Source organism: Phlebotomus papatasi, chromosome 2 (assembly GCF_024763615.1).
Source record: "Phlebotomus papatasi isolate M1 chromosome 2, Ppap_2.1, whole genome shotgun sequence".
Taxonomy (NCBI): domain Eukaryota; kingdom Metazoa; phylum Arthropoda; class Insecta; order Diptera; family Psychodidae; genus Phlebotomus; species Phlebotomus papatasi.
Genome location: NC_077223.1, coordinates 80,385,024 through 80,407,819, shown reverse-complemented (window position 1 = coordinate 80,407,819; position 22,796 = coordinate 80,385,024). Strand labels below are relative to the sequence as shown.

General features: G+C 32.7%; 1 protein-coding gene and 1 long non-coding RNA gene across 2 annotated transcripts in view; both read right to left on the bottom strand.

The window, feature by feature from the left end:
* The window catches only part of LOC129804612 (breast cancer anti-estrogen resistance protein 1), a 147,680-nt gene that overhangs the window by 75,939 nt on the left and 48,945 nt on the right, over nt 1-22,796 (bottom strand). The window lies entirely within an intron of this gene.
* Nucleotides 16,302-19,830, bottom strand: LOC129804626 (uncharacterized). The gene is made up of 2 exons (XR_008752007.1): nt 19,459-19,830; nt 16,302-17,369 (listed from the first exon to the last, which is right to left on the bottom strand). It is a non-coding gene; the product is annotated as an uncharacterized LOC129804626 (long non-coding RNA).

Here is a 22,796-nt window from a genome sequence, read left to right as displayed (position 1 = left end):
CTGGCGGACGCTGGCTTTAGGTCGTATGGAATGGCGAGGTGTTGCGCAAGAGCCGTGTCCCTTAAAGGGATTAATAGTTGACACAAAGGTTGATACTCAAATCAAGAATCAAAATGCGAGATATGCTGAAATTGCGAAATTGATCAAGAAGTGCCGTTCCATCGCATTGTCCGAAAAGTTAGAATTCGATTTAAGGAATTCAAGACTATTGTTCGGAAGCTAGGAAAGGGCGGAAAGCCTGGAATTCAGGCTATTACATTGGATAGCTTGGTCCAGAAAACCAAGATCAGCATCGAAGTGCTAAAATAAGGTCTCGGAAACACAAAGATCATCTTCTTAAGGGTTCCGAGGCTGATGATGGACGACGAAACCGACGTTATAAATTAAATTTTCGAAGAAGTTCATGGTGGATGGACGTCTGTTTTTATGGGCGTCGCAGCACTGAATATTTCACAACGGGCAAGACAGTTTGCTTTAGAGTGCCTCCAGAAAGGAATTCTACCTCTTTACCAAGAGCGAGACTATGAAATCTCCCTTTTCTTTTGGCCTGATCTGGCATCATGCCATTATGCGAAGTCACCCAGGAATAGTTCAGGACAAACAATGTGTAATATGTGGAAAAGATGTTCAACTTGCCCTGCAACGCGAAAGCCGACCGATTGAGAAATACTGGGGATTTTTAAAGACCGAGCTCAGGATGATGGTTCAGCCCGCTGAAGACTTTCCGGATTGGGGACGAGTTTGTCAAGTCTCTAATGAAGGGAATTATGATTGGAAAAATCGGTTTTCCAAAGCCATATAGCGTTATGGTAAAATATATAAACTGCTCCACTCTCTCCTATATATCAAGTAGAAGTTGTGATAGTGAAAAGAAAACATAACAACTGGATGATTTTCAAAGTACAAAATAGAATGGGATCGTTAGTATTATCGTTTTCTCACATTCAGTCGATATTAACAGGAAACCGCAGGTATGTGTCTCTTACAGTTTTCTCTATACAATCAACTGTTTAACGAACAGTAGGTTTTCAATAATTTGTGATCTTCATGCTCTCTCTATAATCCGTTGTCTCTCTGAGAGTTTTCATTTTTCAAATTACTTACAATAAATGCGATACAGTATCTTATAAAAACACCACCTATGAATATTTACAATAACACGTACAAATACAAAAGAGCCAAGAGGAATACCTTTAATTAGGAGAACATGGAGTAAAAACAGAGGAAGAATAAAAAAAAATGTTTATTTGTTATAGTCCGTCCCAATACGGCCCGTTCTCTCCTTAGCTCGGTACTGGTTGAAAAAACACAAAAATCAGCTGGTTGATGTATCTATGTATTATTACGATATACAATTGATGTAACATAATTAATACACAATTTAGCGTGATTTACAATCCACATCACTATTTACAGGAAGATTGTGTAAAACCCAGAGAATAGAGGCGATCGGCAGGGTTGGACTTTGTCATTGCCTTCAATATGATCTCACGATATGTGTATTATGTATAAATCGAAGATCGTGCAACTAATAGCTATGACGCTACATAGAAATTCAGTATGAATGCAACATAACTTCCTCTATATCAATCAACCATGGGACCATGATGCGCATTATCATCGCACTTGATCGCCCAAAAAAAAACCCCTAAATGTGACCCTGGCTTTCAAATTAGACTCAATGTTTTTGTTGTTTGTTATTATTGTAGTATCAGAGCGTCAATTTATTTGTTGCTGAATGAAACGCGACGGTGGAAATAGCGCACAAGAAGAGGAATAAAAAAAATTCTTGACTCTAGTAACACAGAAAATTGAAAGTCAGCCACACAATCCAAGAACAAAACACGGAGGGAAGGCAAAAAAAAATAGTAGAAAACGGCGTCCATAGAATGATCTTGAATGCTGTAGTAATTTCAGATGTAAAAATTCGCTTTGTATTATTTTTTTTTTACTTTAACAATTCAGTATTTTCCACAATTTTTTGTTGTTATTGCTTCTCTTCCCATGTCTTCTCTCCCAACATTTTCAAGCATCTCCACCTTCGAGACATGAATTTCATTTTCGAAACGCATAAACATTTGAACGATCCAGAGAGGTGGTAAAAAACCAAAAAAAAAGACAAAGATCAAGACAGAAAAACGAAGAAGGTGGAGATTCAGGAGGTTTTCTCAATCATCTTCTCTTCTTCTATATTTTTCCATTTGGGGTTTAAATTTAAACACCATCAACCAGAGAATGAATATCAAGACTCCAATGATTTTTAATTATAGATAGTTTAAAAGGAAAAATAGTTGATGTAGAAAAAAAACATACAATAAAAAAATACTCAGAGTTAACAAATGCCAATTCACTATGACCTTCCAAAACTTGTCCGCAGAAGCAACATTTTCACGATATTTCTCAAGATAGAGTCAAGTCACTCTTTGGTTACATGATGAAACAGGTTGAGTGTGAATACAAGTGAGAAAAATCAAAATATCGCAAAAATCGTGCTTCTTTCCACCAAAGATCACGATAATTCCGTTGAGGATCGCTGATTTCGATGATCTTGAAAATCGTAAATAAATTCAAAGGTGCAGAAGATCAATCAATAGCGTCCCCAAACAGATGATCTTCATTCGATCAATATCCTCTTAATAACATTTCACATCAAACATTGCAATATTACATGATATCTGTGGCGAAAAGGCAATCACGATCGTGCTTATGAAGAGAGGTTACATTACGTGCGATTCGTAATAATTTCACTTAATATAATTTTTCACAAAATTTCATATTTTTAGATTGAGCTAAAACTTTGCAAAAGTGTTCTTAAGTACCCTCTAACCAGAAATGTGTATATGGGTGACTACAGCTATCCCTCAAGTCCGTTTAGACAACTTAATAATTCAAAAACTAAGAAGGTTTTGAGTTGCAATTTTCAGCGAAGGTTAGGAGAACCTGAGGCAAAATGTGACAAATTGAACATTTTCGAAATCGATGTGATCCTAGATAAAGGAGACTTATAGTGCACCATATTACTTTCAGTACAGTTTCTTCACGACAAATTCTTTTATAAAAACACTCGAGATAATAGGCGTACACTAGGTGTCATGTATCCAACCCATATGTTCTCAATTTGTCTTTTCTGCCTTTTAAAAGTCAAAAGAGAATAGATCGAGATTATGTTTTAATGTAATATATCTGGATCTTAAAGCTTTTGATCTGGAAAAACATGACCCATTGTGATCTCTCAAATATAAGGGTTAGGTTCGAAAATTGATTGGGCTATGTTTCGCATTTTATTTAACTTTATTTTTATACACTTAATAACCTCAGCTGATATTACTAGCGATGGTTGCAGTAACTTAAACATTTAAGTATTACTGTGTTATCACACTTGCACATTAAAATTTTAATATGATTCACATTAATTGTCGCTGGTGAGAGTCAAAATGTGTAATTTGTGTGTTTGAATCATTATATTCAAAATTTGATCTATTTGTTGATAAAAAGGTATACTTGGCCCGATAAATTTGATATAAATTGATTTATAGCAATAATGCGAAAAATTAATGTGATTTTCTCTTTAATTTTTTAATGTGAGAAATATTTATGCTTTAAGTAAATTTAAACTTATTTTTGCAGGCCAAGTCTACTTCTTTATCAATAAATAGAAAAACCCCAAATATTAAGTAACTCAAAGACACAAATAACATATTTGGACGCTCACAAGCGACAATTAATGTGAATCACATTAAAATTTTAATGTGCAAGTGTGATAACGCCGTTAGGCTTAGTTTTTTTCACAGAGTGTAAGTGTCCTATGATTTTATTTGTACTAGAAATACGAGAATCATAGTAAACGAAATAGAAAAAACTCGGTCGAAACTAAAATCTCGAATATTCAACATTCTAAAAGGTCGAAATTGGTCGAAATCACACTATGGATAATGCGTAGAATAATTTCCCAAAAGATAGATAGATTTACCTTCAGCAAGCGCGGGTGCAATCGGGGGAGTTAGCTATGATACTTACCAATTCGGGGTTTTGTCTTTCGGGATTTTGACTATGAGAATATCGGCTTTCGGAATTTTGGCTTCCGGGATTTTAATTTTGAAATTTTGGCTTTTGGGATTTTGACTTTCGGTATTTTGACTTTTTCGATTTTGGCTTTCGGGATTTTGACAAGAGTCCCATAAAGTCATATTCTTGATTTCATTTTAAGATTTTCGAACACTCGAGCTTCTACAGAAAGGACCATCCGTGGATAGAGTGACAATGAAGGCAATGCAGTTCAGTACTGGAAAATAGTGAACTAGAAAATCCAATAGTAAAAACTAAAAAAAACACACAGATAATGGAAGACGTACTACAATCTGTCTGATAATTTTAATTTAAATATGATTTTTTTAATACAAAATAAATAATATGACGCGAATGTTGTAATTTTTTTTTGAAAACTACGTTAGAATTTGATGACTGAGAAATGTCATTTAGGAAGAACTGATATTAGAATTTAGATATTAGACTTTAGAGAACGAGAACTATGGATTCATAGGTACTATAGGGAACCGTTTCCACTGAAGAAATGGTTGAAATAAACCTAAATACTGTAGACATAATAATCAGTGTTTACAACTACCCCATGTTTCCTACAGCTCCAGTTTCCCATATAACCGCCAAACGTTCGAATTTGAGGAAATTAACTGCACTGAGAAAAAAAAGAGGGTGCGATTAACTTTTTTCCTCAGAACTTTAACACTTTTTAGGTGTAAAAATATATCAACATTTTTTAATGTTAAATTTACACCTTTTTAATTGTAAAATTAACATCAAAATGGGTACCTTTAACCCCTAATACACCTAAAAAGGGTAATATTTACACCGATTTTGGATCAATACTGCAGGGTAAAATTAACATTTCCGGAATGTTATTTTAAATTTTTCGGATTTCTCTCAGTGTGTACCAAATTTCTATAACGCATTCAGATAGCTCGACTTCCATAACTCTTATGATCAAGTTCTTTGAAAGAATTATAGAGATTAAGTCTTATATTTCACATAAATGTTTGCAAAATATGAAATTAAGTGAATTGAAGCTGATTAGATACGATTCGACCATCTGTAACGTTGGAAAATCTCTGATGACCTCGGGGAGACTGGGGCAGTACTAAACATGGAATGGTACGAAACACTGATGTTTACGTCTATAGTAGTCGGACTTATGTCGACCATTTCTTTAGTGGAAAAGGATCCTTATCTGGGAACTCATATAGGTCTGTCCTCTGAAGTCTAATCAAAATCTAATTAAAAAAAAAACACAGTGTTTACAACTATCCCGTGTTTACTGCTACCCCAGTTTCCTCTGAAAGATATTGGATTCGAACTCCGAACACAGAAAACATTCTATAAGTTGTCTGACATTAATGTTCTCACCTACTATGAGCTGATCTAGGTTTATCACCGTTTTTCTTCTTATACTTACAAACATGGCGTGTCGGTATCGGTATCTGTTTATTGGATGATTTTTGAGTTTGGCAGATTTAGAGTATATAGAAAAAGCACAAGGAAAACAAGTGTAAATATGTTTAAATGGGCTATAAAATTTCTGATAGTGATTTTACAACATCGATGCATTTCTGTGTTGATCTCTAGCATCGAATATTTGATTTCACCTATCTTTACTATCAATCAATCAAAGAAAATTTGAAGCACTCTGAGCAATTTTTAACACTTTTTACTGAAATTATCTACCTACATAATCTCTGACAGGAGATCACACACCCAACCAATTAAGTTTTAAAAGTAACAATTGTATTCTATTGAAATTTTTCGTCAATAAAATCTTCAGTTATCCGCAATTAATGTTTTAGTATCTGATTGAATTCTCTCTTCGTTTCTACACTCACATCTCATTTTATTGGCAATGTAATTAAATTACAATGCAACTTCGTCACACTTTTCCACATTATTGTTATTTATGTTCTTCTGTAGTTGAGTATAAATATATATGTAAGAGATCGGCTAAGAGATCTACGTACCTATGATACATGAAAATTATTACGCGTGCAAGAGTGAGAGAGAATCCCAGTAACAATAAAAACGTTGGTGTATTGAAATTGACCAAGTCAGCATCGTTATTTTATAATTTTATTTATTTTTTTTTTACCTTTTTAATAATTCTTACTGATTTTACATTTACACACAAACAAGCACAGCAAGTGTATTAATAGAGACTTTATAACATTTTTCATTTCACATTTTAATTTCATTTTATGCAACATGCAACAAACAATAATTTTTCAAATGCGACGATGGTCGGTCGTCGACATTTTCGTGTTTTTTTTTTCTTCTACTATTAACCTCCTCTAACACTTGTATGTAATTTCTCTTTTTCTTGCAGTGGCGCAATTTTGTGCCTGTGACTGTAATTTTAAATATCTATTAGTTAATTCTCCAATATTTATCGCATAGACGATGATACCTTAATGTTTTTTTTAACCAATTCCCACGACTAAATGCTAATAACTTTTTATTCTTCTCTTCCATACAACGCAGTATGTATTGTTTATTGAATATATTTTTTCTTTGTCAAAGTTAAAGTGGATCTGCATGACTGCCAGTTTTTCATGGTTTTACTATAAATTTTCCGTAGATAGGGCAAATTATGCACGATCTCTGAAAATGTGGTTTATAAAAGCTTCTGTTATGACACAGGAGGGGGCGCTGCCATAGATAAAGGGGACGCTATTTTAATAAATATCCATGCGGACATCTTAAAAGTAAACTTGCGTTCCTAACTTTTTTTCAGTTGTCAGTGATAAAAAGATTTAAAATCTCACAACAGGATATACATACGATCGATACGATGAATTCCAAGTAGTTTGTTTATCGCTAATAATTCTGTGTCTTCACACACCATCACTTGTATATTTACCCGATTAATTTGAACATGTTCCCAAGAAACTGATCATCGTAGTAAAAATCAAACCAAAAGGAGAAAAAACAAAAACAGGTGGTGACTCTTGTTGAATGACAGTCATACAGTTTAACACAGGAGTGAGAAAAAAAAGTATACATTTTGTTCAACAATGAAAAAGACAATTCAGTGATTTGTATTCCTCAACTTGGACATGAGTTGTACAGTGAATAATAAACTATTGAGGCACTCACAAGTTTTATGTTCTTTCGAGGGAGAGACCATTGCAATAAAAAGATGATGCATTTAAAATACCGTGGTTTCACTTTTTTTCTCTCTCTTTTTCAAAAAAAATACCACGAGAAAGAAATTCCCCTTGGAGAGTATTAAAATTCGCCACGTGGCGATCGTGAGACATTGAAATTTCATAGGGGTTGAGAAGTTTAGTGGCGAGGGGTTGAAATAATGTACCCTGATCGCATGACAATTTCAATTGACTCTTGAGTTGTGAAACATACCGTCTCATGAGGGCTTTCCGTGGGGTGATTCTTCTGGAACTCTGTGGTTTAAATAGCACTCAATTAACTCCTTTGCAGAGGGTTTTGGAATGAGCCCTAAATTGTTCTCAAAATAAGTGTTTTAAATTTTACGTGCAAAGTTTAGCTCGTATAACTATATCATAAACATGTTATTCATTTTTTTTAACTCAATCGACAAAATGGTATCTTTTCTTTGGCAAGTGTTTGATGACTATCGGACTAAAAGAGTGTATAAAATTGTTATTCTATAATTGTCTTTTAAGATATTCTGTGCTTAGGAATGCCATTCTTGTGCGTTGATTCCACCTACTCCGCCTAAAAATTATATACGAAATCTCAACGTATGTATAAAGCATAACAGGCATGATTTTATCATATTCTAAATCAAATTTGAATTAAATCTAGATAAATTCTAAAAGTTTTAAAATATTTGAAATAATAAAGTGTGCATGTGCATGTGCATGTCGACTAGTTATACGGGCTTCAGACCTAAGGCTTAGCCATATGGCTTAACTGCTGTAATTTCTTATCAATCAAGATATTTGGAAAAATTTAACTTAGGATTGTATTATTAAAGATACGTTATTATTAAAGATAGGTTATCAAAAAGCAATACAGTTGCACGATATTTAGGATTTTGAGACCTTCGGAAACTAGGCTAAATCTCTAGTCTGCAGACTAGGAAGAAGGATGATAAATAGGGAGACTGGAGCAATAGTAAATATGGAGCAGTAGTAAATATGGGGTAGTTACACTGCGATTTTTTAAATTACGTACTAAACTTCAGCGGACGAGACCTATATAAATTTAGATAGACTATAGTGATCCTTGTCCACTGAAGACATGGTCGGCATAAGTCCAAGCAGTGTAGCATTAAATATCTGTGTTTCAACTACCCCATGTTTACTACTGCTCCATATTTACTATTGCCCCAGTTTCCCTATTTATCATCCTGAATATGTGTAGGGGGAGGCTTTGAACTTTCGCACACAACAATGATGTTCAAGTTCAGTGATTTTTTCTGACTACCATGCAAACCGTATCGATTCTTCAACTATGCCAAAAAAGTCTCTTACTTATAGGGTTCATAATCCCACCTCAGATAATCCCAGGGAATCCTCCGATTTTTCTCTAAAGGAAAATGAAAATTTAATGGCGATTTGTGCGAAAGTTCAATCAAGTTTCCATCTTCGCACACGATTCACGTCATCATTGAACACCCTATTTTTATCTTAAATTTTGCACCGGACACTAAAAGTTGCACATCATTGTTTGAAGGGAACTCTAATCTACTTGATTAAACCGTTTTTATAAGGAATAAAACGATTGTGTAGTGGTTTAATTTTATTTATTTTGGTAATCAATGAAAAAATTACCTTGTCCGATATTACCACTTGTCCCAAACTTCCCTGGTGTCTCCAATACTAATTTAGGAATCTACAATTTCAGAAAAATCTACTGCTTCTAAAATAAATAAATTCTTTTTCCAACTCTTTATTGATAATTTGTTTTTTTTACTACAAATGTAATAAAATTGATTAATTCCTTCTTGAGGAGGCTAATAAAATAAACGTATTTATTCAATATTTAAGATTTTCAAGAATGAAAAAGAAAATAATACACTTTAATTTCTTAAAGAGAAAGCTTTACATTGTTGAGATCACTTTTGACAATGTCTTTTAAACCATAGTTTTTATTAAATTCTTGAATAATTCTAAGTATTCTGTAAAACTACATAACCTACTTCGATTCTAACATCCCTGAGATATCTTATAAATCAAGAAAACTTTCTTCAAATTAAAATTTTCATTTCATTTTTCTCAATTTTGATTTGGATTTCAGTGCGAATACGAAAGAATTGGATAATAGATACGTGCATGCAAAACGCTTTAGGACGAAAATTTTGATTTTATTAAATTTTCCTTATCTAAATTGAGATTAAAAATGATTATGTACATTACATAGTGTCGAACTTTTGATTATTTTTTCGATCATAAGTTTACGAAATTATACAACATACTCAAACAGTTTTACACAAGACTTGTGTATATTTTAGTAATTTACCAGGGCATCATCTTAATTATCTTGTACGTCTGAAAATGAATATTCATTTTTTGATGTCGTCTTTTTAAAATTATATATGATTCAAAAGACATTCACTTCCGTAAAAGTATACCGTAGACGCGAGAGACTTTGATACCCTGCTGTTCGTAAGCTTCTCTTTAATTTTAACACTTAAGGATGAGATTCTTAAGGACTAGAATTAAATGAACTATGAACAGCAGAAAGGCAAAGTCATTCACATTTACGGTATGAGCGATAATTATTTAATAAGAAAATAAACTGCATTAGAGTTGACCTATACCCGGTTCGATTATCTCTCTACTACTTCAAAATCTTTAAGTTTATTACTGAGGTAGGGTAAGTGTGCCAAATTTCGGCATAGTTGCATGCAAGCGCCAAAGTCTCAAGTTTGAAATGTAATCTTTAATAGAAATTGATTTTTTTATTCCTTCTTCTTAAGGAATGTTGCTTGGAACCTTGTAGAGAGTTTATCGTCTTTATTTACTCTGAAAATCATTTTTAATACATTTTAAAATGAATGAAAATGTAGACATAGCTTTGGTGCCCTATTTCGGCCACCTTCATTCTCATAGTTCCTTGCCCATTAGGAATTCTTCCAATGCCTTTTTCACGTCATCTCGTTTGTCGAAGCTACATTTTTTGTTATTCTTTTGCATTGTATAATCTCTGGAAATTCGAGGAACAAAAAAGGTGGCCGGAATTGCAAGCTGGTCGGATTTTGGCACACTTACCCTATCACTTTTTGCTATAAATCACAATGCTTTGCAAATCTTAAATGTGTCCCCACTTTCCTCTACAGTAAGTATGAATGAACAAAAATGAAATTTAAAAACATTTTAGCATTTGATTGCACAATTTTTTTTTCATTTTATTTTCTAAATTTTTGCGCAATACAAATGCAAATGACAATTCTCCACGAGAAATTTAACAGACTTCATGATTAAAAATTCCTCTCATGAATTTCTCTGAAATATACACAATACATTTATTATGAATTCTCTTTGGTGATACTGGATATCTATTCTGAATTTTGTTATGGAATTTAAATCAAACGAATATAAGACAAAGACAAAATTGACAAAGTCTCCTCTCTGATCGATGGGGAGAAACCCGCAGGGATTGGAAGAATCATAGTCTTTAAATTACGTCTTTGGAAGGCATCTTTTTTGAAAATCAAATTATACTCGCTATTTCCATTGAAATTGCTGCTATGTTATTATAAAATAACCGAAAATAATGTTATACCTTATCTCTCTACATATAGGACTGAATCGACTGAATGTATATCAAAGTTAAAGGTGTTAAGCTGAAAGCCCAATGTTAGTCTAAAGCACAAACAAGAAAATACAATCACGAGGAATGACATGAAAATTGAGCCCAAAATGAAAGAAATCGTATTTCAATCGATTACGCAGATCCTCCAAGAAACGTGTTTCTGTATTTAAATGTTATCGAATGAAAGTGAAAATCTCTCGCGATAAACTTCATTAATTTTAATCGCAACTTTATGCGCCTGAATCTCTTGCGGCAAAATAGAAGCACATTAAATTATTTTTTATCGCCTCAACTGTGAATGAAATTTACTGCCGCCTTTTTGGGTGGGTGAGTAAAATGGTCAAGACAAAGAAAATGAATGAAAATCTTTTTTTCATGGAACCAATTCCTGATGTTTCCCTTTCCCCCCGGGAAATACCTATAATACCTAAATGAGTAGCAAAGCATCCTAACTTTTAAAAACGCTTGAATTTTTGACTAAAACGGTCCACCTCTTAAGTTATTAGCTTTGGTTTTTCATAGTTTTTTGTAGGGTCGGAGGAATATGTTCACCAGGAAACACTCATTGGCAATTTCGTCGAAATTTATTTAATGTACCTAATAAAATGTAAGAAATATGGTGTTCTTTTTCATTAATCTACCTTTTCCTAAAAGGATAAGTGTTAAAATTTATTATCCCAAATTGTAGAAAATAGGGTGCCAATAGGAAGTAATACAATTCATAAAGTACGAATAGGTGTTCTTTCAACCCTACACTTATTATATTAACCGGTTTACAACCGTATGAGACTGATTTATCTGAAATTCTTTGCATTTGAAATCACTTTACGCTCTTTCGCATCTTTTAGGAACAGAAGAGAAAATACTTTGAAAAATAGATCTTGTAAACAATCTCGTTAAAATCTTGTAAAAAAATTAATTTATATGAAAAAGTAACAAGACATTTTACTACCTCTGTTTCCAAAGGGGTTTTGTAAAATCTTTTCATATTCAACAAGATGTCTTGTTAGAACAGAGTCTACCAAGTTATTATACAAGATTCTTGTAAAAGTTTTCTTAAAATCCGGATTTTATAGAAATTCTCAATAGATATTGCTGCCAAACAGATAATTTTCTTTTTCATTTTTATCTTCTTCTCCTTCATTCTTATTTTTTTCCAAACATTACGTTACTCTTCCCTACAAGGCAACAATAGTTGACAAGATCTTTACAAGCGATTTTATCACAGTATGGATATTCTAAGACACTTTTCTTATTATTTAGAATCAATAAAACTTCGATTCTTGTGGATGACTACAAAGGGTCCTTACGGTCCAGTTCTGGTCCTTACGGTCCCGAACTGGATATGTTGGATTCGGTAGGGGGGAGTGATACAATTTTATTTCAATCAGAAATTATTAATTGGAACATAACTGGATTATAAAAGATTTGTGATCATTTCATCCGAGTATTGTATAACCTTTCCAACGAGATAAATACGGTCGTAAGACCTAAGGTTTAGGGGTTTAGTCGTGTGGTTTAACTGTTCTATATTTTATATCAAGCCAGTTTTTTTATAATATTGTTGTGGCTTCAGGTTAGATATTAAAGATAAATGATACATTACGTCATTGAAATTCTGTAAAGTTACGTTTATTTAAGATTTCGAGATTTTCGGGAACTTGGCTAAACGTGAAGTCAGAAACCCGTGAAACGTTCAAAAACATTTTCATAAAAGAATAAGTCTCCGAACCCTGAAATATAGTTTTGAAGGTGAAGTGGCGAGACGAGGAAATAAGGAAATAATCTATAGGACGATAACGTGTTTTTTTTATAGAATACTGACGGTAACGATAGTAGAAGTCAAGCAGACGAGCTCACTCCGGATTCATCACGGGGTGCAATCCTTTTGGAACAAGAAAATACAAAATTCTTTGCCAAAGCTTTCGGTGGATCAACACGCTTTCCTCAGTAGTCAAATTTGTGATTTGTCTCTGAAATTATGTCCTCAAATTCTATCCACTCCAATTAAGGATTTACAGGGAAAATTGGAAATTCGACGCGGGTGCTCCTTCTTGGGCATTGATCTGAGGAAAACTAGGGCAAACTGAGAGTTGGCTTTAAGGACGAGTGGGACACCGGTGTTCCAAACGAAAAAGCCATTTTTTCTGACTATTTAAAGGATAAAGTAACTTTCTCTAGTCAGAAATATTGGTTTTGTATTTGGGACACCGGTATCCCTGGTATCCCATCTATCCTTAAAGGGTTAATTGGAATAGTGGACAGAGTTTGTGAACAAAATTTCAGACACAAATCACAGATTTGACCACTAAGAAAGGTGTTGATGCGCCGAAAGCTTTGGCAAAGACTTTTGTGTTTTCCTGTCCTGAAAGAATTGCACTCCCTGACGCATTTAGAGGAAGTTCATCTACTTGATGTACTTTTGTAATCTAAATGGTCATTCACTCAACTTATGGGTGGTCCTAGTGAGAGCTCTATACACTATACCTCTAACCGTTTGGCCACTAGGGTAAATGTTTTAATTCATAACCATTTCCAGGCGCTTTAACTTTGACAGAAGATTTAACACATTAAGTTCATATTTTTTCTAAAGAGAATTACATAAATTTGCTCCTTGACTCTTCTAGAATGTTACTGTTTAGTGAAAATTCTTTAGATATAATTTGAAAACTTCTTGAATACAAGAAAAATACGCGAGTATAAAATGCTTCTATTGGAAACATATTAATCCAAATGAAGACAAGGGAAAGCTTTAATTGGAGACAAACAGTGTAAGAGGAACTTACACTGTTACTTTGTTCTTATTCCAGGTCTTTTCATCTTTCCCATCTCAAACAGTAAAAAAAATCTCTGCAAAAAAAATCACATTTCCGAGGTTTCCTATTGAAGCATTTGCAGACACTTCAGAAAAACCCTTTTTGTTCACGAAATAGGTAATTATTTCATTTGAAAACTTCACGTACCGTTAACAGTAAAGATTAGCACTTAATTTAACTAAAATTATCCAGAAATATGACATAAATGTTAAACAAAACGAATAAACAATAGTAGCTTTATTGTGTTTTTCATTGGAAAACATGGTCGATCGATGAAAAATTCAATGGTGAAATGGTACACTTTTAATTTTTCTGAGAAATTAACAAATTAAAATTTGTGAATACACATGGATTTTCGCTTTATTTGGAGCAAAATTAACTAAATAATGAAACTGTGGTATAGAAAATATATAAATATAATAATTTAGTACTGTATTTATTATGAAAACAATGACGTTTCCATTTAGAGTACCGAAAAATTTCCATTTAGAACAGGTTTTGAATTAGCTTAATTTACCCTAGAATTAACAGCGTAACATTATTTTTCAGAAATCGTCTGATTTCTAATGATAAGTAAAAAATTGGGTCTCCTGATGGTGGAGGTTGTAAATTTCCAGGGGTCAAATACTGTTTTTTTTTAACAGTTTGCTCTCCTTGTGAAGCTTGCTTGAACAATAAAATAGGCCAGTTGTACCAGTTGTGAATTTTCCCTCAAATAATTTTTCACGCAATACCGACAAAAGTGGTGGGAAATGGCATAAATTGCGTTGCATTTCTTCATTGTGTTGGAGGGAGATGAAAATGAAAATAAACTTCCTCTTTTCCCATATAAAACGGGAAACACAATGCGGGTGCATATAATCCAAAGAAATGTGAGAGAAAGAGTTAAATGAAACTGAAGGAAAAAGGCGAATGTTACAAAACACTTTCTTCTTCATCGAGAAAAAAAATTCCATCAAACAATAAAACTCAGGCAAAACAGAAATTAATTATTATATATTTTCGCACTTTGCGTAGGCATGAATATATTAAAAATCAAAAATTCATCAGACGGTGAAGAAATTTTTCGAGGAAATTACTTTAAAACTTGGAAAATGCATATTGTATTAATTTATTGGAATTTCACGAGGTTTTATCGACATTTCACCCGCCGCCGTGTTATAAAATACCACAATAGAGAAATGTTACGACATTTTGAATTACCAAAGCAATTAAAATTCATTTTCGGTTGAAATCGTGGGAATATTTTTTTTTTGTTTTTGCTAAGTAGCAAACATTATCAACCGGCAAATGTGCTTCCTCTCTTGATTATGTTTTCTTTTTGTCAAAAGTATATAAAAAAAAATTGCAATTGATAAACATGTCAAACAATTTGCTCTCATTTTCGTATATAATCCCCATTTCCTCGTGAGATGGGACGTCTTTATGATGTGGGAGGAAAAGTGAAATTGTAAAATATGGCAGAAAAATAGAGTAATTTCAATTGCAATAATTCATGAACAAAGAATTCTTTTGGTGGCATTTATTTTTCGGAGGTGAACACGATGAACCAGCGGAGAAAGTTGCGGGAGCCCCAATCAGACACATTTGATCAATCACAACAACATACCGAAGAGAGCACACCGAAGCCAAGAAAGATAGTGAAAGGCTTTCGGTTTGCTCTTCATAAACTCGCATATCCACGACATTTCCATGGCGCCTAAAGAGCGAGAGTGTAAAAGCCAGAAAAAAATCTCTTATTATGGCGTCAAATGTCTTCCTCCAAGAGATTCTTGGAGCAAATCATACGATTTTCTTTTACTTTTTATTATAGGGCTTGTCTTTCTAGTTTTTGGCCAATTGCATCCATAGGGCTTCAATAATGGAAAATTTTCACACACAAAATTGCCCTTTTCCCAAAGTTTGATGACGTTGAAATGGTGTTTTCGTGCCTTTTTACCCACAACTCACAAGTTAATTGGACTGCCGGATGAAAGCAACACCAGCAGAGAGGGTGCAGAAAACATCCCTTCATCTAATTTCTTCACCCTCAATCGACACCCCGAGAAACATTTACAACAGACATTCTCATGCTGGTCCTGATTACCACAGGGCTTTATATTCACATAAGGGGTAGATTTTAAATAGTTTGATTTCCTGACACTAAAAAAGAATATTTTTCAGGGAAATGGTTACATTCAAAATAGATTTTTAATTTTTTTTACGATGCGAATGGATATGAGAGGATCCAATGGAAGCCCGTAAGTGACTCCTTTAAATCGCTTGGTCTCTATCTAAATTACTTTTGCTCCACATATTTTATAATGATTTAAAAAGCGTTGAAAAATATTTGGTATTGTTCATATGAACAATAAAATTAAATAGAGTTGAGCAAGAACCGTTTGAAACCGAACAAACGTCAAATGAAAATTGTGTGTCAATGATCAAAAACGTTACCTCCCAGTAACGCAAATTCGGTGTTTGTACAGTAGTACGACAAGTAGTACTCTGTATAGTACTTGCCTTATGGAAATTTTAATGACCGTGACACAAGACGTTCCAGGAACTTTGTTCGGGGTTGAGTGGTGAAAATGCTGTGGGGAATTCGCAATTTTTGAATTTTAAAATAACGATATTTTTTTAATTTCAACTGACCAACGGTTTTTTACCGGTTTTAACCGTATTTTTAATAATAAATCTAAAATATATACTAAAATTAAATTTATTTGCATTTAAATTTATAAAATACAATTAATTAATTTAATTACAAATTTTTATGTTATTTATATCGTACTTTCGCGATTTTAGTGGCATTTTGAGCATTTTTGATATTTTTTAATTTTTCATTACATAATTAGATAGAAAATTGTGTACATTTTAAATCCGGTTTTATCTTAAAAAGGTTTATACTGAACATTTTCCTTAATTTTAAATTTTCATAAATATTTTTTGCTGATTTTCCTAAAAAGATTATTAAAGAATGGCGTTTCATTCATTCTAGTAATAAAAATTAAATGATAATTAGGCACAAAAAACTATTTCTTTCAATAATAATTAACTATTGATTAGTATTTTATTAAAAAAAAGTGTTCTTGTATTAATCCATGCAAAGTGTCACATTTGTGAAAAATCTGAGTCAAATCTCCAGAAATATTATGTGTAATACTGGTATTTTCTAAGAATAAGAGTGGCGTATCGCGCTAAAATAACATGTTTTGCATCAAAGATTCATTTTTTTTCTCAAATATAGAAACTGTTTTTTGTTATGTTTTAGAAAGTTGTATAATATAAAATTATTTACATTTAAACACAAAAACAACGTAGGGAAAGACAGAAAATATGTCCAGGAAATGACATTTCTATATCTCAATAAGTGACGGCAATTCAGTTACTTATAGAAATAAAAACAAAAAAATATATATATTTTAGAACGAAAGTTATGTGTTAAATATGAGCAGTCCAATCTAACTCCGACATCATAGATCACTTGTAAAAAGTTCCACTTGAAATATTAATTATTAAAATACGAAAGAAGTATAATGTTTTAGGGTTGCCATCTCAATATACCCAAATGCAAAATGTGCTACTTAAATCGTGAAAGTGCGAATACCATACAAAATCGAGAAAATTTGAAAAATGTATTAAAATTAATTAGAAATTATGTTTTCTGCCGATGTTTTCCTAACCGCTTATGTCCGTCCTTCTCGTCATTTGACGTAAGTTTATAGTCCTGCTGGCTCTCAATAAGTGCTGACTCGGTGCACTCCAGTTTTTCTGTAACGATGATACAAAATAGTTTTAAAAATCCCATATAAAAATATTTTCTTATTAAAAGTAAATAACGAAAAAACTACCAAATAAATTATTTTTAACATTTTAAAGACGATTGGGTCACCCGTGTGACCCGTAGATAAAATAATTTTTCCTGACTACCTAGTTATTTCTTTTTAATGTTTGTGCCCTTTTTTTCGCTATTTCTTAACTTTACTCTTCAAAAATTAAAATGAAAGGAGGGGAGTGAATGGGTAAAATCAGAGGCATGACATTTCCTATTCCCATATGTTCCTAGCGCGCCGAAAAAAATTTTAGGTTTATTAGCTGTTTTCTGTCAATGTAGAATGAATTAGCAAAAAATATAAATCCAAAATAAAAGCCAACTTAATATTGAATAGGAAACCGAAAACCCCAAATTGGCTATCTCGTGAAATGTGTACGAAATCAGGTAAAAATTTACACTAAAATCGGTCGTATTTTTCAAAGCTAATGTCACGGGTAAAATTATTTGTATTCAGTTGTTAGTGAATGGATTTTGTTTCATTAGAATTTATTTTATAAAATTTTACTATGTAAAAAATTAAGAAAAAAGCTTACATTTGAGATAAGGTGCAGGTGACTGCACTTTCTGATAAATATTAAAAAATCAACAATTTTTAATAATAAACGACATTGAAGATCTTCAATCTAAGGGTAAGATGCATGATATCTATAAGATCACCTGTAACTCATCCGATTGGGCTGAAATTTTACTATGTTGTAGCTGATGTCAAGACTTTTTCAGAACGTATCTATGATTCAGTCTACGTCAAGCATTTACCTAGGCTCACAGTTTTAAATTTTGAAATATTCATATTTTGGCGGCCTTTTTTTTAGTCTTAATTATTTGAGACCTAAATGAAATATCTCAGTAGTAATTAAAAATGGTGAAGACTTTTATTTTAAATATATATTTACTTTTACATAATTTAAAAGATATAAACGAAAAATTCATATATTTATATTTTTATTTTTTAATCTTTGCGACAACAGCTTTTCAGATCCTCAAATAATTTGTTGTTATAAGCAAAAACGTTACTTTTCTTTTTCTTTGTTTGTTAGACCACATCTTCTAACAATAGTGCTGTCTTTTTGTGATGGTTTCAATAATGGAAGCGCACCGTAGTTCTGTATTTATGAGAGTATCATATTTCTTAAAGTTGTAGGAATTTAGGATATTTTTTACAAATGTCCAGCTATTTGCTATATTTAAGCTCAAAATTGAGCAATTTTCAAATTACTTTTTTATATTCCAATTTTTTTAAGCAAAACCCTTTTGTGAATAGAAAGTTACTACGCTCATATACATTATATTTTTCATTAGAGTGACAATTATCATTCATTGGTATCGTCAGAAAAATTTCTTGATTTTTTAGGTTATTTTTGTCCCTATCATGTAGAGGTAAAAAATGCACCGAATCAGACTGTTGGATTTTACAAGGTTAGATGTAAAACGTGTCACTGATTTTGATTATCGGTTTCATTTTCATTGTTCATTTTCGGTCAGTAAAAAGTATTTCGTCCTTAAAGGGTTAAACCTAACACGTAGATCCACAAGGATTGAGGAAATACGATTATTTCATCCTTAATTACGATCTGAAACCCTAGAAAAGATACTTCCGGACAGAAAGTGTTTGAGAAATGAAAACATGTTGCCCTAAATTACCCTAAAAAAAATTAAAGAAAAAATCCTATCAAAGAAATCCTTTTTAAACCCAATACACTTATCCATGGAGATTGAGGAAATTCTCACACCTTATTATAAATTGAATGTGGGGCCCAAAAAAGGCTTCCGGATGGAAAATGAATTAGAATGAGGTTAGAGCTTCCTAATGCAACCTTTTTTTCATCTACTGCCCAGATATTTTTTTTCTTATTAAACAACACTACTAACTTGAATTTGGGACTCTTCAAGAATATTTTATAAAAAAAATTTGCCTTGGGAGCCCCAAAAACCAAAGGACGCTCACTAAGCGTCACTTTTATATTTCAGTTTTTAAGACCTAAAAAATGAAAAACTCTACAGAACTGCAATCAAATTATCACGTACCTGTACTGCTCTCTGGAATCCTGCTGGTCAATTGCTTGAAAAAACACTAATTTTATCATTTTTCACTAATAAAAAAAATCAGAACTCTGAGGATTCAGCCATCTGACAGACGAATCCGGAACAAAGTTCCAGGAACGTCTTGTGTCACGCTGTACAAATTTTCCATAACACAAGTACTATACAGAGTCCTACACGTCGTACTACTGTACAAACACCGAACTTTTGGTGGTGAATTTGGGGAAAATACCGTAGCGCCGCCGCATTGGTGGCCACCGCACAGAATTAAATTAGTTTTTGATGGTGACCACCACGCTCTGAAGAAATTGGGGGGTCGCCACCGTCAAAATTTTTCGAACCCAAAACTCTTTCGTTACTGGGATTATAAACTTTGACATTCTTGACATTCGAGAAACTTCGAAATTCGAACAGAAATTACATGAGACACAATCCTATCGTTCAGTAATAACCTTCCCGATTTGAGAACTCTCTCCGGTTGAGGTTTTTCCTTTACGATTCGAAGGTATATCAGAGAGAACTTACCTAAAAACCCGTTGGAAGTTCGAACGTTTAAACCGACGAGTTACACAAAAGTGAGTAAGTTCATGAAATGGACGTTTATCTTAATAAAATTGCAATTAAAACGTTCTGCCATCCTGAAATTCCACAAAATTCACTTTTTTGCAGCAAACTTTTGCACACTGTTGTTGACATTGTTGACGATTGAAGTGTCGAGAATATCGAAATTCGAAATTGCAGAATAATCAGCGCTAAAGCGGCGAGTACATGAACTTGCACTTTAGGCTTCCGGTAGATTTTCGAATAGGTTTGGCTTGGCTTTGGAGTGGCTTTGTCTCTTCTGAACGGAGCCAATGACTCCGTTCAGAAATAACCTTTTGAAGAGACAAAGCCACTCCAACGCTAAGCCAAACCTATTCGAAAATCTACCGGAAGCCTAAACTACAAGCTCATTGTACTCACCGCTTTAGCTCTGATTGTTTTCTCATTGCGAATTTTTTTGTATTTTTGACACTAATCGTGAAAAATGTCAAAAATAGTGTGTAAACCAGAGGTGCAAGAACCGTTTTAAACCGAACAAACGTCAAATGAAACTTATACGTCAATGGTCAAAACGCTGCCTAAACAAAACTTATTTTGACGTTTATTCGGTTCCAACGGTTCTTGCACATCCATGGTGTAAACGTTTGCTGCAAAAAGTGAATTCTTGTGTAGTTTTGTGGAAGTTCAGGATGGCAGAACTTTTCATTTGCAATTTTATTGAAATAAATGTGCTTTTAATGAACTTGCCCACTTTTGTATAACTCGTCGGTTTAAACGTTCCAACGGATTTTTAGGTAAGTTGTCTGTGATATACCTTCGAATCGGTACAAAAAAAACTTCAACCAGAGGGACCTCTCAAATCGGGAAGGTTATCACTGAACGAGAGGAATAAAGAATTATAAAGAATTCAAATTTCAAAACTGTTTTTATTGGTTATAGAATCCGATTTTTATGGCTCCGGCACACCTTTTAGATCAGGAAAATTTCATAAAGTCGAAATACGAAACCCTTTCTTTCTCATATGCTTTGCATATGACTATCTCATTCTTTCGCATACCAAATTCGATTGAGCTAAATTGAATTTGGAGTGATGTTTAAGAGAAGAAGAAGAGCGCGAGAGAATGAGATGACATATGCAAAACATGTGAGAAAGAAAAAGATCCGAAATTCGAATTCATGAAATTTTCTTGATCTAAAAGGTGTGCCGGAGCCATTACATTATTTTTCCTTTGAGTAACTTGCTGTGTTTTCATATTTTCAACTCCAGAAGAACAAGAATATTCTTTTCTTATTCCTGACACGTTTCCAAGCAGATTTTGCTAATGAAAATTGAAGAAATAAATTTTAATTTAATTTAAGTCTTTTAACAATCAAAGTTAACATTGACCTCAATTCTGAAACCAAGATCAAGATCAAAATTTCAAGTTGTCAAATATTTCCAATATTAAGAATTCATATCAAGGTTTTCCCCATTTAACGAAGCATCACTTCTGAAAAACATCTCAATTTCCCTGCAGAATTTCTTGTTATTCCTCTACTGAAAATTGGAAAATTGGTATTAAACGTATTACATTGTAATAAATATATTGGAGCGGTAATAAAATCATCAATACAGAAAGTGTAAATATTTTATTACAGTTTTATTTTACAAATAATTTATCAAGTGAAAAACCTGGGGATAGTTATACTAGGCATGATTCTTTTGTATCCGTGAACTCCTTGAAATTATTTCGAAAAATCAAGAAATTTAACGTCTTGAAATATAAAAATCTTGATTCCGAAATTGTAAATCTTGAAATTCAAACGGTTTATGTCTTGGATATTAAGATTCCAGTACATTTCACAAATTTGACATCTTGATCTTGATCTTTTGATTTTAGATGATCAAAATCTTGAAATTTTTATTGGTATTGATATTTGTCTTGGTCCCAGGTTAATACTTAGAATATTCGTATAATAACAATTTCCTATTCGAAATTCAATTTGAGTTTTCGAACATCAACGACATTTTCTCTAAAAAGAGCATTATTTACCTTTTTGGTCCAGAAACTTTTAAATAAAATCAATCTTAAATTCATTAAGACTGCTTAATTCCTCAGTGAATCAATTTGAAATTCCTCTGATAGTTGTAGAACCTAGTATCACAATGTGCATAACAATTATAAAGAATTATGTTTATTTTAGATAGCATTAGAAAAATAGGTGAGAGTCTTAGGAATCTCACCTACTAACCTATACAACTCAAATTTAAATGAATCTAAACTACTTTTATTGCATAAATTTTACGATATTGAGTATTCCGTGTAATAATTCTTGCGTTACATATTTACAAAATATCTACAAATAACTTTTTGATAAAATTTGTGTTTTTTTTCTGTGGTACGTATAGATATTGTGTAATGTAACATATCATAACATAACATAATAAATTATAAACATATTAAAAACTCTAGAGAGAAAAAACACCTTGAATACTTTTAATGCAGTTTTATCTGACACGAGAATTTATCGTGACTTTTAAAGCAACATGATGTTTGAATCTTCAATAAATGAGAATTAATGCACTTCATCTTCTCCTTTCTACTTCAGTCTTAAAGTGATGTTTTTCGGCCGTGCAAATTAAGTTGAGAAGGATGATTTTCAATGTCGGAGACCACACAATTTCATGAAGCAATTTTAATCCAGGCAAACTCAGTTTGTCCATCAACGAAGTGGGGATTTGCATGCGAATGAGGATTTGGTGTTGTTAAAACATTTCCTCAATCCCAACTAACAATATT